The 17,633-nt window shown below is 35.5% G+C and overlaps 7 non-coding genes across 7 annotated transcripts; all 7 read right to left on the reverse strand.

The window, feature by feature from the left end:
• Positions 1-1,848: 1,848 nt before the first annotated feature.
• TRNAS-UGA (transfer RNA serine (anticodon UGA)) lies at positions 1,849-1,930 on the reverse strand. The gene has a single exon. It is a non-coding gene; the product is annotated as a tRNA-Ser (tRNA).
• Positions 1,931-3,212: 1,282 nt separating this feature from the next.
• On the reverse strand, positions 3,213-3,294 carry TRNAS-UGA (transfer RNA serine (anticodon UGA)). The gene has a single exon. It is a non-coding gene; the product is annotated as a tRNA-Ser (tRNA).
• Positions 3,295-6,774: 3,480 nt separating this feature from the next.
• TRNAS-UGA (transfer RNA serine (anticodon UGA)) lies at positions 6,775-6,856 on the reverse strand. Its single transcript has one exon. It is a non-coding gene; the product is annotated as a tRNA-Ser (tRNA).
• A 1,595-nt stretch (positions 6,857-8,451) lies between these two features.
• On the reverse strand, positions 8,452-8,533 carry TRNAS-UGA (transfer RNA serine (anticodon UGA)). The gene has a single exon. It is a non-coding gene; the product is annotated as a tRNA-Ser (tRNA).
• Positions 8,534-12,016: 3,483 nt separating this feature from the next.
• TRNAS-UGA (transfer RNA serine (anticodon UGA)) lies at positions 12,017-12,098 on the reverse strand. The gene has a single exon. It is a non-coding gene; the product is annotated as a tRNA-Ser (tRNA).
• A 1,595-nt stretch (positions 12,099-13,693) lies between these two features.
• On the reverse strand, positions 13,694-13,775 carry TRNAS-UGA (transfer RNA serine (anticodon UGA)). The gene has a single exon. It is a non-coding gene; the product is annotated as a tRNA-Ser (tRNA).
• A 3,483-nt stretch (positions 13,776-17,258) lies between these two features.
• TRNAS-UGA (transfer RNA serine (anticodon UGA)) lies at positions 17,259-17,340 on the reverse strand. Its single transcript has one exon. It is a non-coding gene; the product is annotated as a tRNA-Ser (tRNA).
• Between the last annotated feature and the right edge of the window lie 293 nt (positions 17,341-17,633).

Consider the following 17,633-nt stretch of genomic DNA (forward strand, 5'->3'; position numbering starts at 1 on the left):
TGTCAGGTGGTCATCTTCTTGTATAATATCCAAGCATTTATACCCGCTAAGTCTAAGGTATTTTCAAATGCGTGAACAGGCCGTCTCCTAGTACCTGTTCTTGTGCTGTATTTGCGTGCCATCTGATCTACTACATCTACTCCATATTTTGTTTCATTATAAAACTTTACAGTTTCTGGAGATTTTTTGGAGATTCAGAAGCAACAAGAACATCGGGATGGACGGAACTCAGAATTATCACATTTTTGGTTGGCTTACCTTGATACACGGTAAGTGTAAAATTATCCTCATTTTTATAGACTTTAGTGCTGTACAACTTTTCTTTCATTGTTTTTATTTCTTTAGGCACTTCTCGTCTTATCTTATTTAGCGTTCCCACGATAGTCGTTCCCTGGCTTTTTAGCTGTTTGGCAAGTTTTACTGATGTAAAATAATTATCGGTGGTTACATTTCGACCTTTTTTCAAAAACGGCTGCAATAGTTTCATGACTACGTGGTCAGCTAAACGGTCATCAGCACGGCGTGAATCATCTTTACCCAGATAAGGGAAGCCATTTACAACATATTTACTATCCTTATCTACAGCTAGCCAAAATTTATGGCCATATTTATCTGGCTTGGAAGGTGTATACTGTGTGAAAGGACACCTGGTTTTGCTTGGAAAAGTTGTTCATCAACCGTAATGTATGGGCCAGGTTTGTAACAAGCAATGCAATTGGCAATAAACCTGTCCCACACAATAGAAAAGAGAGCAAATTTGCCGGTTTGCAGTCTCTGCGATCGATTGGACTTCTCATCAAATCTGAGGTAATGCATAATTTCTACAAAACGGTCCCTAGACATTATCGCTTTGCATAACGGTATTCCCCAGTCATAATCTAACCAGGTAACACGATGAAAATGTGAAAAGTTTGTCATCTGAATTGAACTAAATCTATTTGAACATCAGGGTAAATAAGATACAGTGAAAAAATTATGCACAAAACTTTACAGCAACTTTTAGTGACAAAAGGACAGCAAAATATAGCAGGTAGTCAAAAAGACTACCTTTTAGTAGTTATAGGTGAATGTTGAAATAAATGGGCAGTTTTTGCACCTAAATTATTTATTGCCACAAAATCTTTTTTAACATCCTATTTGAGGAAAAGTCACCGAGTCTCAAGCCGGAATTCCAAAAAATGTAGTCACAGAGGAGAAATACATAGTGCGAAGTAGTCAAAATGACTACCTCAGTAGTTCTAGTGTTAAAGAGTAGAAGGAGATGAATGGATTGTATATTGAGAAACGCAGAGATTTTGTTGACCACGTGTTTCTAATGGTTAAAATTGTCTTTGGTTTCCGCACACTGTCAGGGAATTAATCTGCATTGTTTTATTATTCCCAGCTTTTACTACATTTTCTTTTCACTAATCTTTCATGTGCAAAATCCAATCTTTTCAAAGGTAAAACAATAAACTGTGAACACGATTTCATCCAACATGAAGATTTCAAGTCCATCGTCTTAAAAATGCAGCCATCAAAATATATGGCATTGCTGATGGTTCTCAGTTGTCTTTTTGGAACCAGTTTAAATACTTTCATTGACTTTTTATTGCTGAAAGAAATTTGGTGTAGAAGATTAACAGCAACCAATACATAGATTTCTATTATCTGCAAATGATGTCATCAATTTCATGGGAAACATCGAGTAATATTTCTTGAAGTTTTCATACTGCTTAATTTCATTCTTGAGGCAAACATGTTGGAGTTGTCCCATTTTCATATCACTTGGCCCGTTTTAATAATATACTGTATATATTATTTTACTCTTTTCGAGAAGGTCCAAAGTTTTGACTAAGTAAAACACTGCGCTGTGAACAGGATTTGAACCTGTGCGGGGATACCCCATTGGATTTCAAGTCCAACGCCTTAACCAGTCGGCCAGCACAGCCAACTGTTGAATAATCTATCAGATGTTTTTGCCATGTGAGCACAGAGGGAAAGCCTGTGAGAAGATTTTGGTCTAAGTTCAGCTGAATCTCTACTGAACTACACAGCCATGAGCATGAAAACTAGACTGACTTACTGAAGGTTGCTGATGGTTCTCAGTTGTCTTTTTGGAACCAGTTTAAATACTTTAATTGACATTTTATTGCTGAAAGAAATTTGGTGTAGAGGATTTCCAGCTATCAATACATAGATTTCTATTATCTGCAAATGATGTCATCAATATCATGGGAAACATCTAGTAATATTTTTTTAAGTTTTCATACTTGTTAATTTCAATCTTGAGACAGATTTCGACTCAAACATATTTAGTTGTCCCATTTTCATATGTCTTGGCCCATTTTAATAATATACTGTATATATTATTTTACTCTTTTCGAGAAGGTCCAAAGTTTTGACCAAGTAAAACACTGCACTGTGAACAGGTTTTGAACCTGTGTGGAGATTTGCGGCCATCACAGCCAATTATAGGCTCACTTTATCAGATGTGTTTGCCATGTGAACACAGAGAACAGCCTGTGAGAAGATTTTGGCCTAAGTTCGCATGAATATCTATTGTAGGATACAGCCATGAGCAAGAGAACTTGACTGACTTACTGAAGAGAAAGGAGTGGTCTGAGATCAAAGAGTAGAAGGAGATGAATGGATTGTATATTGAGAAACGCAGAGATTTTGTTGACCACATGTTTCTCATGGTTAAAATTGTCTTTGGTTTCCGCACACTGTCAGGGAATTAATCTGCATTGTTTTATTATTCCCAGCTTCTGCTATATTTTCTTTTCACTAATCTTTCATGTGCAAAATCCAATCTTTTCAAAGGTAAAACAATAAACTGTGAACACGATTTCATTCAACATGAAGATTTCAAGTCCATCGTCTTAAAAATGCAGCCATCAAAATATATGGCATTGCTGATGGTTCTCAGTTGTGTTTTTGGAACCAGTTTAAATACTTTCATTGACTTTTTATTGCTGAAAGAAATGGATTTCCAGCAACCAATACATAGATTTCTATTATGGGCAATGATGTCATCAATATCATTCGAAAAATGGAGTAACATTTCTTGAAGTTTTCATACTGCTTAATTTCATTCTTGAGGCAGATTTTGAGTCAAACATGTTGGAGTTGTCCCATTTTCATATCACTTGGCCCGTTTTAATAATATACTGTATATATTATTTTACTCTTTTCGAGAAGGTCCAAAGTTTTGACCAAGTAAAACACTGCGCTGTGAACAGGATTTGAACCTGTGCGGGGATACCCCACTGGATTTCAATTCCAACGCCTTAACCACTCGGCCATCACAGCCAACTGTTGAATAATCTATCAGATGTTTTTGCCATGTGAGCACAGAGGGAAAGCCTGTGAGAAGATTTTGGTCTAAGTTCACCTGAAACTCTACTGAACTACACAGCCATGAGCATGAAAACTAGACTGACTTACTGAAGAGAAAGAAGTGGTCTGAGATCAAAGAGTAGAAGGAGATAAATGGATTGTATATTAAGAAACGCAGTGATTTTGTTGACCACATGTTTCTCATGCTTAAAATTGTGATTGGACACCGCGCACTGCCAGGGAATTAATCTGCATTTTTTTATTATTCCGAACTTTTACTATATTTTCTTTTCACTAATCTTTCATAAGCAAAATCCAATCTTTTCAAAACTAATACAATAAACTGAACATGATTTCATCCAACAAGAAGATTTCAAGTCCATCGTCTTAAAAATGCAGCCATCAAAATATATGGCATTGCTGATGGTTCTCAGTTGTCTTTTTGGAACCAGTTTAAATACTTTAATTGACATTTTATTGCTGAAAGAAATTTGGTGTAGAGGATTTCCAGCTATCAATACATAGATTTCTATTATCTGCAAATGATGTCATCAATATCATGGGAAACATCTAGTAATATTTCTTTAAGTTTTCATACTTGTTAATTTCATTCTTGAGACAGATTTCGACTCAAATATATTTAGTAGTCCCATTTTCATATGTCTTGTCCCATTTTAATAATATACTGTATATATTATTTTTCTCTTTTCGAGAAAGTCCAAAGTTTTGACCAAGTAAAACACTGCACTGTGAACAGGATTTGAACCTGTGTGGGGATTTGCGGCCATCACAGCCAATTATAGGCTCACTTTATCAGATGTGTTTGCCATGTGAACACAGAGAACAGCCTGTGAAAAGATTTTGGCCTAAATTCGCATGAATATCTATTGTAGGATACAGCCATGAGCAAGAGAACTTGACTGACTTACTGAAGAGAAAGGAGTGGTCTGAGATTAACACTAGAACTTCTGTACTCGTGACACCTACTAGAACTACTGAATGTAGTCATTTTGACTACTGACTTGTTTTCGTTATTAGAGTTTCATTTGTGGTTATTTATTAATTATATTTTTTTAATGTATTATTATTGTGAGATCCAACAGTAATGCTTTGGAATGTTTTTTTTATTTATTTTTTTTCATATTTTTCTACAGGAAATAACAAAAGTAAAGTAAGCAAAACAATAATAGACGTTTTAAAATAATTTATTATTAAAGTGCACACATATAAACAACAACTCAAGAACAACAAGCAGAGAAAATGTAAGTGAAGGAGAAGAAAAATGAAAATATGGCGCAGAATCTCAATAAAAACGACCAACCGTTATTATGAAGTACAACCGGTAACTTTCTAAACATTTGTTGATTCGCATTTCAGGCATCGTCTTTCAATTACAGCGGTACATTGCCCACACAAAGACTTATGGCAAGTCATACAATTTCCAACAGATCGATTTATTTTTGCATTTTGCTTTTATCTGGCAAAGTTTTTTTTGAGACATCACATCTGAAGATGTAGCAACTTGAGACATGCCACCCTTTCCCCTAGATACAACATACGGACCACTCAACTCTGTGACAAGCTTTTGCAAAAATGCCTTGCGTGACATTTGTCAGGTGGTCATCTTCTTGTATAATATCCAAGCATTTATACCCGCTAAGTCTAAGGTATTTTCAAATGCGTGAACAGGCCGTCTCCTAGTACCTGTTCTTGTGCTGTATTTGCGTGCCATCTGATCTACTACATCTACTCCATATTTTGTTTCATTATAAAACTTTACAGTTTCTGGAGATTTTTTGGAGATTCAGAAGCAACAAGAACATCGGGATGGACGGAACTCAGAATTATCACATTTTTGGTTGGCTTACCTTGATACACGGTAAGTGTAAAATTATCCTCATTTTTATAGACTTTAGTGCTGTACAACTTTTCTTTCATTGTTTTTATTTCTTTAGGCACTTCTCGTCTTATCTTATTTAGCATTCCCACGATAGTCGTTCCCTGGCTTTTTAGCTGTTTGGCAAGTTTTACTGATGTAAAATAATTATCGGTGGTTACATTTCGACCTTTTTTCAAAAACGGCTGCAATAGTTTCATGACTACGTGGTCAGCTAAACGGTCATCAGCACGGCGTGAATCATCTTTACCCAGATAAGGGAAGCCATTTACAACATATTTACTATCCTTATCTACAGCTAGCCAAAATTTATGGCCATATTTATCTGGCTTGGAAGGTGTATACTGTGTGAAAGGACACCTGGTTTTGCTTGGAAAAGTTGTTCATCAACCGTAATGTATGGGCCAGGTTTGTAACAAGCAATGCAATTGGCAATAAACCTGTCCCACACAATAGAAAAGAGAGCAAATTTGCCGGTTTGCAGTCTCTGCGATCGATTGGACTTCTCATCAAATCTGAGGTAATGCATAATTTCTACAAAACGGTCCCTAGACATTATCGCTTTGCATAACGGTATTCCCCAGTCATAATCTAACCAGGTAACACGAAGAAAATGTGAAAAGTTGACATCTGAATTGAACTAAATCTATATGAACATCAGGGTAAATAAGATACAGTGAAAAAATTATGCACAAAACTTTACAGCAACGTTTAGTGACAAAAGGACAGCAAAATATAGCAGGTAGTCAAAAAGACTACCTTTTAGTAGTTATAGGTGAATGTTGAAATAAATGGGCAATTTTTGCACCTAAATTATTTATTGCCACAAAATCTTTTTTAACATCCTATTTGAGGAAAAGTCACCGAGTCTCAAGCCGGAATTCCAAAAAATGTAGTCACAGAGGAGAAATACATACTGCGAAGTAGTCAAAATGACTACCTCAGTAGTTCTAGTGTTAAAGAGTAGAAGGAGATGAATGGATTGTATATTGAGAAACGCAGAGATTTTGTTGACCACGTGTTTCTAATGGTTAAAATTGTCTTTGGTTTCCGCACACTGTCAGGGAATTAATCTGCATTGTTTTATTATTCCCAGCTTTTACTACATTTTCTTTTCACTAATCTTTCATGTGCAAAATCCAATCTTTCAAAGGTAAAACAATAAACTGTGAACACGATTTCATCCAACATGAAGATTTCAAGTCCATCGTCTTAAAAATGCAGTCATCAAAATATATGGCATTGCTGATGGTTCTCAGTTGTCTTTTTGGAACCAGTTTAAATACTTTCATTGACTTTTTATTGCTGAAAGAAATTTGGTGTAGAAGATTTCCAGCAAATACATAGATTTCTATTATCTGCAAATGATGTCATCAATATCATGGGGAACATCGAGTAATATTTCTTGAAGTTTTCATACTGCTTAATTTCATTCTTGAGGCAAACATGTTGGAGTTGTCCCATTTTCATATCACTTGGCCCGTTTTAATAATATACTGTATATATTATTTTACTCTTTTCGAGAAGGTCCAAAGTTTTGACCAAGTAAAACACTGCGCTGTGAACAGGATTTAAACCTGTGCGGGGATACCCCACTGGATTTCAAGTCCAACGCCTTAACCACTCGGCCATCACAGCCAACTGTTGAATAATCTATCAGATGTTTTTGCCATGTGAGCACAGAGGGAAAGCCTGTGAGAAGATTTTGGTCTAAGTTCACCTGAATCTCTACTGAACTACACAGCCATGAGCATGAAAACTAGACTGACTTACTGAAGAGAAAGAAGTGGTCTGAGATCAAAGAGTAGAAGGAGATAAATGGATTGTATATTAAGAAACGCAGTGATTTTGTTGACCACATGTTTCTCATGCTTAAAATTGTGGTTGGACACCGCGCACTGCCAGGGAATTAATCTGCATTTTTTTATTATTCCCAACTTTTACTATATTTTCTTTTCACTAATCTTTCATCAGCAAAATCCAATCTTTTCAAAACTAATACAATAAACTGAACATGATTTCATCCAACATGAAGATTTCAAGTCCATCGTCTTAAAAATGAAGCCATCAAAATATGTGGCATTGCTGATGGTTCTCAGTTGTCTTTTTGGAACCAGTTTAAATACTTTAATTGACATTTTATTGCTGAAAGAAATTTGGTGTAGAGGATTTCCAGCTATCAATACATAGATTTCTATTATCTGCAAATGATGTCATCAATATCATGGGAAACATCTAGTAATATTTTTTTAAGTTTTCATACTTGTTAATTTCAATCTTGAGACAGATTTCGACTCAAACATATTTAGTTGTCCCATTTTCATATGTCTTGGCCCATTTTAATAATATACTGTATATATTATTTTACTCTTTTCGGGAAGGTCCAAAGTTTTGACCAAGTAAAACACTGCACTGTGAACAGGTTTTGAACCTGTGTGGAGATTTGCGGCCATCACAGCCAATTATAGGCTCACTTTATCAGATGTGTTTGCCATGTGAACACAGAGAACAGCCTGTGAGAAGATTTTGGCCTAAGTTCGCATGAATATCTATTGTAGGATACAGCCATGAGCAAGAGAACTTGACTGACTTACTGAAGAGAAAGGAGTGGTCTGAGATCAAAGAGTAGAAGGAGATGAATGGATTGTATATTGAGAAACGCAGAGATTTTGTTGACCACATGTTTCTCATGGTTAAAATTGTCTTTGGTTTCCGCACACTGTCAGGGAATTAATCTGCATTGTTTTATTATTCCCAGCTTCTGCTATATTTTCTTTTCACTAATCTTTCATGTGCAAAATCCAATCTTTTCAAAGGTAAAACAATAAACTGTGAACACGATTTCATTCAACATGAAGATTTCAAGTCCATCGTCTTAAAAATGCAGCCATCAAAATATATGGCATTGCTGATGGTTCTAAGTTGTGTTTTTGGAACCAGTTTAAATACTTTCATTGACTTTTTATTGCTGAAAGAAATTTGGTGTAGAGGATTTCCAGCAACCAATACATAGATTTCTATTATGGGCAATGATGTCATCAATATCATTCGAAAAATGGAGTAACATTTCTTGAAGTTTTCATACTGCTTAATTTCATTCTTGAGGCAGATTTTGAGTCAAACATGTTGGAGTTGTCCCATTTTCATATCACTTGGCCCGTTTTAATAATATACTGTATATATTATTTTACTCTTTTCGAGAAGGTCCAAAGTTTTGACCAAGTAAAACACTGCGCTGTGAACAGGATTTGAACCTGTGCGGGGATACCCCACTGGATTTCAAGTCCAACGCCTTAACCACTCGGCCATCACAGCCAACTGTTGAATAATCTATCAGATGTTTTTGCCATGTGAGCACAGAGGGAAAGCCTGTGAGAAGATTTTGGTCTAAGTTCACCTGAAACTCTACTGAACTACACAGCCATGAGCATGAAAACTAGACTGACTTACTGAAGAGAAAGAAGTGGTCTGAGATCAAAGAGTAGAAGGAGATAAATGGATTGTATATTAAGAAACGCAGTGATTTTGTTGACCACATGTTTCTCATGCTTAAAATTGTGGTTGGACACCGCGCACTGCCAGGGAATTAATCTGCATTTTTTTATTATTCCGAACTTTTACTATATTTTCTTTTCACTAATCTTTCATAAGCAAAATCCAATCTTTTCAAAACTAATACAATAAACTGAACATGATTTCATCCAACAAGAAGATTTCAAGTCCATCGTCTTAAAAATGCAGCCATCAAAATATATGGCATTGCTGATGGTTCTCAGTTGTCTTTTTGGAACCAGTTTAAATACTTTAATTGACATTTTATTGCTGAAAGAAATTTGGTGTAGAGGATTTCCAGCTATCAATACATAGATTTCTATTATCTGCAAATGATGTCATCAATATCATGGGAAACATCTAGTAATATTTCTTTAAGTTTTCATACTTGTTAATTTCATTCTTGAGACAGATTTCGACTCAAATATATTTAGTAGTCCCATTTTCATATGTCTTGTCCCATTTTAATAATATACTGTATATATTATTTTTCTCTTTTCGAGAAAGTCCAAAGTTTTGACCAAGTAAAACACTGCACTGTGAACAGGTTTTGAACCTGTGTGGGGATTTGCGGCCATCACAGCCAATTATAGGCTCACTTTATCAGATGTGTTTGCCATGTGAACACAGAGAACAGCCTGTGAAAAGATTTTGGCCTAAATTCGCATGAATATCTATTGTAGGATACAGCCATGAGCAAGAGAACTTGACTGACTTACTGAAGAGAAAGGAGTGGTCTGAGATTAACACTAGAACTTCTGTACTCGTGACACCTACTAGAACTACTGAATGTAGTCATTTTGACTACTGACTTGTTTTCGTTATTAGAGTTTCATTTGTGGTTATTTATTAATTATATTTTTTTAATGTATTATTATTGTGAGATCCAACAGTAATGCTTTGGAATGTTTTTTTTATTTATTTTTTTTCATATTTTTCTACAGGAAATAACAAAAGTAAAGTAAGCAAAACAATAATAGACGTTTTAAAATAATTTATTATTAAAGTGCACACATATAAACAACAACTCAAGAACAACAAGCAGAGAAAATGTAAGTGAAGGAGAAGAAAAATGAAAATATGGCGCAGAATCTCAATAAAAACGACCAACCGTTATTATGAAGTACAACCGGTAACTTTCTAAACATTTGTTGATTCGCATTTCAGGCATCGTCTTTCAATTACAGCGGTACATTGCCCACACAAAGACTTATGGCAAGTCATACAATTTCCAACAGATCGATTTATTTTTGCATTTTGCTTTTATCTGGCAAAGTTTTTTTTGAGACATCACATCTGAAGATGTAGCAACTTGAGACATGCCACCCTTTCCCCTAGATACAACATACGGACCACTCAACTCTGTGACAAGCTTTTGCAAAAATGCCTTGCGTGACATTTGTCAGGTGGTCATCTTCTTGTATAATATCCAAGCATTTATACCCGCTAAGTCTAAGGTATTTTCAAATGCGTGAACAGGCCGTCTCCTAGTACCTGTTCTTGTGCTGTATTTGCGTGCCATCTGATCTACTACATCTACTCCATATTTTGTTTCATTATAAAACTTTACAGTTTCTGGAGATTTTTTGGAGATTCAGAAGCAACAAGAACATCGGGATGGACGGAACTCAGAATTATCACATTTTTGGTTGGCTTACCTTGATACACGGTAAGTGTAAAATTATCCTCATTTTTATAGACTTTAGTGCTGTACAACTTTTCTTTCATTGTTTTTATTTCTTTAGGCACTTCTCGTCTTATCTTATTTAGCGTTCCCACGATAGTCGTTCCCTGGCTTTTTAGCTGTTTGGCAAGTTTTACTGATGTAAAATAATTATCGGTGGTTACATTTCGACCTTTTTTCAAAAACGGCTGCAATAGTTTCATGACTACGTGGTCAGCTAAACGGTCATCAGCACGGCGTGAATCATCTTTACCCAGATAAGGGAAGCCATTTACAACATATTTACTATCCTTATCTACAGCTAGCCAAAATTTATGGCCATATTTATCTGGCTTTGAAGGTGTATACTGTGTGAAAGGACACCTGGTTTTGCTTGGAAAAGTTGTTCATCAACCGTAATGTATGGGCCAGGTTTGTAACAAGCAATGCAATTGGCAATAAACCTGTCCCACACAATAGAAAAGAGAGCAAATTTGCCGGTTTGCAGTCTCTGCGATCGATTGGACTTCTCATCAAATCTGAGGTAATGCATAATTTCTACAAAACGGTCCCTAGACATTATCGCTTTGCATAACGGTATTCCCCAGTCATAATCTAACCAGGTAACACGATGAAAATGTGAAAAGTTGACATCTGAATTGAACTAAATCTATATGAACATCAGGGTAAATAAGATACAGTGAAAAAATTATGCACAAAACTTTACAGCAACGTTTAGTGACAAAAGGACAGCAAAATATAGCAGGTAGTCAAAAAGACTACCTTTTAGTAGTTATAGGTGAATGTTGAAATAAATGGGCAATTTTTGCACCTAAATTATTTATTGCCACAAAATCTTTTTTAACATCCTATTTGAGGAAAAGTCACCGAGTCTCAAGCCGGAATTCCAAAAAATGTAGTCACAGAGGAGAAATACATAGTGCGAAGTAGTCAAAATGACTACCTCAGTAGTTCTAGTGTTAAAGAGTAGAAGGAGATGAATGGATTGTATATTGAGAAACGCAGAGATTTTGTTGACCACGTGTTTCTAATGGTTAAAATTGTCTTTGGTTTCCGCACACTGTCAGGGAATTAATCTGCATTGTTTTATTATTCCCAGCTTTTACTACATTTTCTTTTCACTAATCTTTCATGTGCAAAATCCAATCTTTCAAAGGTAAAACAATAAACTGTGAACACGATTTCATCCAACATGAAGATTTCAAGTCCATCGTCTTAAAAATGCAGCCATCAAAATATATGGCATTGCTGATGGTTCTCAGTTGTCTTTTTGGAACCAGTTTAAATACTTTCATTGACTTTTTATTGCTGAAAGAAATTTGGTGTAGAGGATTTCCAGCAACCAATACATAGATTTCTATTATCTGCAAATGATGTCATCAATATCATGGGGAACATCGAGTAATATTTCTTGAAGTTTTCATACTGCTTAATTTCATTCTTGAGGCAAACATGTTGGAGTTGTCCCATGTTCATATCACTTGGCCCGTTTTAATAATATACTGTATATATTATTTTACTCTTTTCGAGAAGGTCCAAAGTTTTGACCAAGTAAAACACTGTGCTGTGAACAGGATTGGAACCTGTGCGGGGATACCTCATTGGATTTCAAGTCCAACGCCTTAACCAGTCGGCCATCACAGCCAACTGTTGAATAATCTATCAGATGTTTTTGCCATGTGAGCACAGAGGGAAAGCCTGTGAGAAGATTTTGGTCTAAGTTCACCTGAATCTCTACTGAACTACACAGCCATGAGCATGAAAACTAGACTGACTTACTGAAGAGAAAGAAGTGGTCTGAGATCAAAGAGTAGAAGGAGATAAATGGATTGTATATTAAGAAACGCAGTGATTTTGTTGACCACATGTTTCTCATGCTTAAAATTGTGGTTGGACACCGCGCACTGCCAGGGAATTAATCTGCATTTTTTTATTATTCCCAACTTTTACTATATTTTCTTTTCACTAATCTTTCATAAGCAAAATCCAATCTTTTCAAAACTAATACAATAAACTGAACATGATTTCATCCAACATGAAGATTTCAAGTCCATCGTCTTAAAAATGCAGCCATCAAAATATGTGACATTGCTGATGGTTCTCAGTTGTCTTTTTGGAACCAGTTTAAATACTTTAATTGACATTTTATTGCTGAAAGAAATTTGGTGTAGAGGATTTCCAGCTATCAATACATAGATTTCTATTATCTGCAAATGATGTCATCAATATCATGGGAAACATCTAGTAATATTTTTTTAAGTTTTCATACTTGTTAATTTCAATCTTGAGACAGATTTCGACTCAAACATATTTAGTTGTCCCATTTTCATATGTCTTGGCCCATTTTAATAATATACTGTATATATTATTTTACTCTTTTCGGGAAGGTCCAAAGTTTTGACCAAGTAAAACACTGCACTGTGAACAGGTTTTGAACCTGTGTGGAGATTTGCGGCCATCACAGCCAATTATAGGCTCACTTTATCAGATGTGTTTGCCATGTGAACACAGAGAACAGCCTGTGAGAAGATTTTGGCCTAAGTTCGCATGAATATCTATTGTAGGATACAGCCATGAGCAAGAGAACTTGACTGACTTACTGAAGAGAAAGGAGTGGTCTGAGATCAAAGAGTAGAAGGAGATGAATGGATTGTATATTGAGAAACGCAGAGATTTTGTTGACCACATGTTTCTCATGGTTAAAATTGTCTTTGGTTTCCGCACACTGTCAGGGAATTAATCTGCATTGTTTTATTATTCCCAGCTTCTGCTATATTTTCTTTTCACTAATCTTTCATGTGCAAAATCCAATCTTTTCAAAGGTAAAACAATAAACTGTGAACACGATTTCATTCAACATGAAGATTTCAAGTCCATCGTCTTAAAAATGCAGCCATCAAAATATATGGCATTGCTGATGGTTCTAAGTTGTGTTTTTGGAACCAGTTTAAATACTTTCATTGACTTTTTATTGCTGAAAGAAATTTGGTGTAGAGGATTTCCAGCAACCAATACATAGATTTCTATTATGGGCAATGATGTCATCAATATCATTCGAAAAATGGAGTAACATTTCTTGAAGTTTTCATACTGCTTAATTTCATTCTTGAGGCAGATTTTGAGTCAAACATGTTGGAGTTGTCCCATTTTCATATCACTTGGCCCGTTTTAATAATATACTGTATATATTATTTTACTCTTTTCGAGAAGGTCCAAAGTTTTGACCAAGTAAAACACTGCGCTGTGAACAGGATTTGAACCTGTGCGGGGATACCCCACTGGATTTCAAGTCCAACGCCTTAACCACTCGGCCATCACAGCCAACTGTTGAATAATCTATCAGATGTTTTTGCCATGTGAGCACAGAGGGAAAGCCTGTGAGAAGATTTTGGTCTAAGTTCACCTGAAACTCTACTGAACTACACAGCCATGAGCATGAAAACTAGACTGACTTACTGAAGAGAAAGAAGTGGTCTGAGATCAAAGAGTAGAAGGAGATAAATGGATTGTATATTAAGAAACGCAGTGATTTTGTTGACCACATGTTTCTCATGCTTAAAATTGTGGTTGGACACCGCGCACTGCCAGGGAATTAATCTGCATTTTTTTATTATTCCGAACTTTTACTATATTTTCTTTTCACTAATCTTTCATAAGCAAAATCCAATCTTTTCAAAACTAATACAATAAACTGAACATGATTTCATCCAACAAGAAGATTTCAAGTCCATCGTCTTAAAAATGCAGCCATCAAAATATATGGCATTGCTGATGGTTCTCAGTTGTCTTTTTGGAACCAGTTTAAATACTTTAATTGACATTTTATTGCTGAAAGAAATTTGGTGTAGAGGATTTCCAGCTATCAATACATAGATTTCTATTATCTGCAAATGATGTCATCAATATCATGGGAAACATCTAGTAATATTTCTTTAAGTTTTCATACTTGTTAATTTCATTCTTGAGACAGATTTCGACTCAAATATATTTAGTAGTCCCATTTTCATATGTCTTGTCCCATTTTAATAATATACTGTATATATTATTTTTCTCTTTTCGAGAAAGTCCAAAGTTTTGACCAAGTAAAACACTGCACTGTGAACAGGTTTTGAACCTGTGTGGGGATTTGCGGCCATCACAGCCAATTATAGGCTCACTTTATCAGATGTGTTTGCCATGTGAACACAGAGAACAGCCTGTGAAAAGATTTTGGCCTAAATTCGCATGAATATCTATTGTAGGATACAGCCATGAGCAAGAGAACTTGACTGACTTACTGAAGAGAAAGGAGTGGTCTGAGATTAACACTAGAACTTCTGTACTCGTGACACCTACTAGAACTACTGAATGTAGTCATTTTGACTACTGACTTGTTTTCGTTATTAGAGTTTCATTTGTGGTTATTTATTAATTATATTTTTTTAATGTATTATTATTGTGAGATCCAACAGTAATGCTTTGGAATGTTTTTTTTATTTATTTTTTTTCATATTTTTCTACAGGAAATAACAAAAGTAAAGTAAGCAAAACAATAATAGACGTTTTAAAATAATTTATTATTAAAGTGCACACATATAAACAACAACTCAAGAACAACAAGCAGAGAAAATGTAAGTGAAGGAGAAGAAAAATGAAAATATGGCGCAGAATCTCAATAAAAACGACCAACCGTTATTATGAAGTACAACCGGTAACTTTCTAAACATTTGTTGATTCGCATTTCAGGCATCGTCTTTCAATTACAGCGGTACATTGCCCACACAAAGACTTATGGCAAGTCATACAATTTCCAACAGATCGATTTATTTTTGCATTTTGCTTTTATCTGGCAAAGTTTTTTTTGAGACATCACATCTGAAGATGTAGCAACTTGAGACATGCCACCCTTTCCCCTAGATACAACATACGGACCACTCAACTCTGTGACAAGCTTTTGCAAAAATGCCTTGCGTGACATTTGTCAGGTGGTCATCTTCTTGTATAATATCCAAGCATTTATACCCGCTAAGTCTAAGGTATTTTCAAATGCGTGAACAGGCCGTCTCCTAGTACCTGTTCTTGTGCTGTATTTGCGTGCCATCTGATCTACTACATCTACTCCATATTTTGTTTCATTATAAAACTTTACAGTTTCTGGAGATTTTTTGGAGATTCAGAAGCAACAAGAACATCGGGATGGACGGAACTCAGAATTATCACATTTTTGGTTGGCTTACCTTGATACACGGTAAGTGTAAAATTATCCTCATTTTTATAGACTTTAGTGCTGTACAACTTTTCTTTCATTGTTTTTATTTCTTTAGGCACTTCTCGTCTTATCTTATTTAGCGTTCCCACGATAGTCGTTCCCTGGCTTTTTAGCTGTTTGGCAAGTTTTACTGATGTAAAATAATTATCGGTGGTTACATTTCGACCTTTTTTCAAAAACGGCTGCAATAGTTTCATGACTACGTGGTCAGCTAAACGGTCATCAGCACGGCGTGAATCATCTTTACCCAGATAAGGGAAGCCATTTACAACATATTTACTATCCTTATCTACAGCTAGCCAAAATTTATGGCCATATTTATCTGGCTTTGAAGGTGTATACTGTGTGAAAGGACACCTGGTTTTGCTTGGAAAAGTTGTTCATCAACCGTAATGTATGGGCCAGGTTTGTAACAAGCAATGCAATTGGCAATAAACCTGTCCCACACAATAGAAAAGAGAGCAAATTTGCCGGTTTGCAGTCTCTGCGATCGATTGGACTTCTCATCAAATCTGAGGTAATGCATAATTTCTACAAAACGGTCCCTAGACATTATCGCTTTGCATAACGGTATTCCCCAGTCATAATCTAACCAGGTAACACGATGAAAATGTGAAAAGTTGACATCTGAATTGAACTAAATCTATATGAACATCAGGGTAAATAAGATACAGTGAAAAAATTATGCACAAAACTTTACAGCAACGTTTAGTGACAAAAGGACAGCAAAATATAGCAGGTAGTCAAAAAGACTACCTTTTAGTAGTTATAGGTGAATGTTGAAATAAATGGGCAATTTTTGCACCTAAATTATTTATTGCCACAAAATCTTTTTTAACATCCTATTTGAGGAAAAGTCACCGAGTCTCAAGCCGGAATTCCAAAAAATGTAGTCACAGAGGAGAAATACATAGTGCGAAGTAGTCAAAATGACTACCTCAGTAGTTCTAGTGTTAAAGAGTAGAAGGAGATGAATGGATTGTATATTGAGAAACGCAGAGATTTTGTTGACCACGTGTTTCTAATGGTTAAAATTGTCTTTGGTTTCCGCACACTGTCAGGGAATTAATCTGCATTGTTTTATTATTCCCAGCTTTTACTACATTTTCTTTTCACTAATCTTTCATGTGCAAAATCCAATCTTTCAAAGGTAAAACAATAAACTGTGAACACGATTTCATCCAACATGAAGATTTCAAGTCCATCGTCTTAAAAATGCAGCCATCAAAATATATGGCATTGCTGATGGTTCTCAGTTGTCTTTTTGGAACCAGTTTAAATACTTTCATTGACTTTTTATTGCTGAAAGAAATTTGGTGTAGAGGATTTCCAGCAACCAATACATAGATTTCTATTATCTGCAAATGATGTCATCAATATCATGGGGAACATCGAGTAATATTTCTTGAAGTTTTCATACTGCTTAATTTCATTCTTGAGGCAAACATGTTGGAGTTGTCCCATGTTCATATCACTTGGCCCGTTTTAATAATATACTGTATATATTATTTTACTCTTTTCGAGAAGGTCCAAAGTTTTGACCAAGTAAAACACTGTGCTGTGAACAGGATTGGAACCTGTGCGGGGATACCTCATTGGATTTCAAGTCCAACGCCTTAACCAGTCGGCCATCACAGCCAACTGTTGAATAATCTATCAGATGTTTTTGCCATGTGAGCACAGAGGGAAAGCCTGTGAGAAGATTTTGGTCTAAGTTCACCTGAATCTCTACTGAACTACACAGCCATGAGCATGAAAACTAGACTGACTTACTGAAGAGAAAGAAGTGGTCTGAGATCAAAGAGTAGAAGGAGATAAATGGATTGTATATTAAGAAACGCAGTGATTTTGTTGACCACATGTTTCTCATGCTTAAAATTGTGGTTGGACACCGCGCACTGCCAGGGAATTAATCTGCATTTTTTTATTAT

This window comes from Dendrobates tinctorius, unplaced genomic scaffold (assembly GCF_039654945.1).
Source record: "Dendrobates tinctorius isolate UK_male_01 unplaced genomic scaffold, ASM3965494v1 ptg000151l, whole genome shotgun sequence".
NCBI classification, from domain to species: Eukaryota; Metazoa; Chordata; class Amphibia; order Anura; family Dendrobatidae; genus Dendrobates; species Dendrobates tinctorius.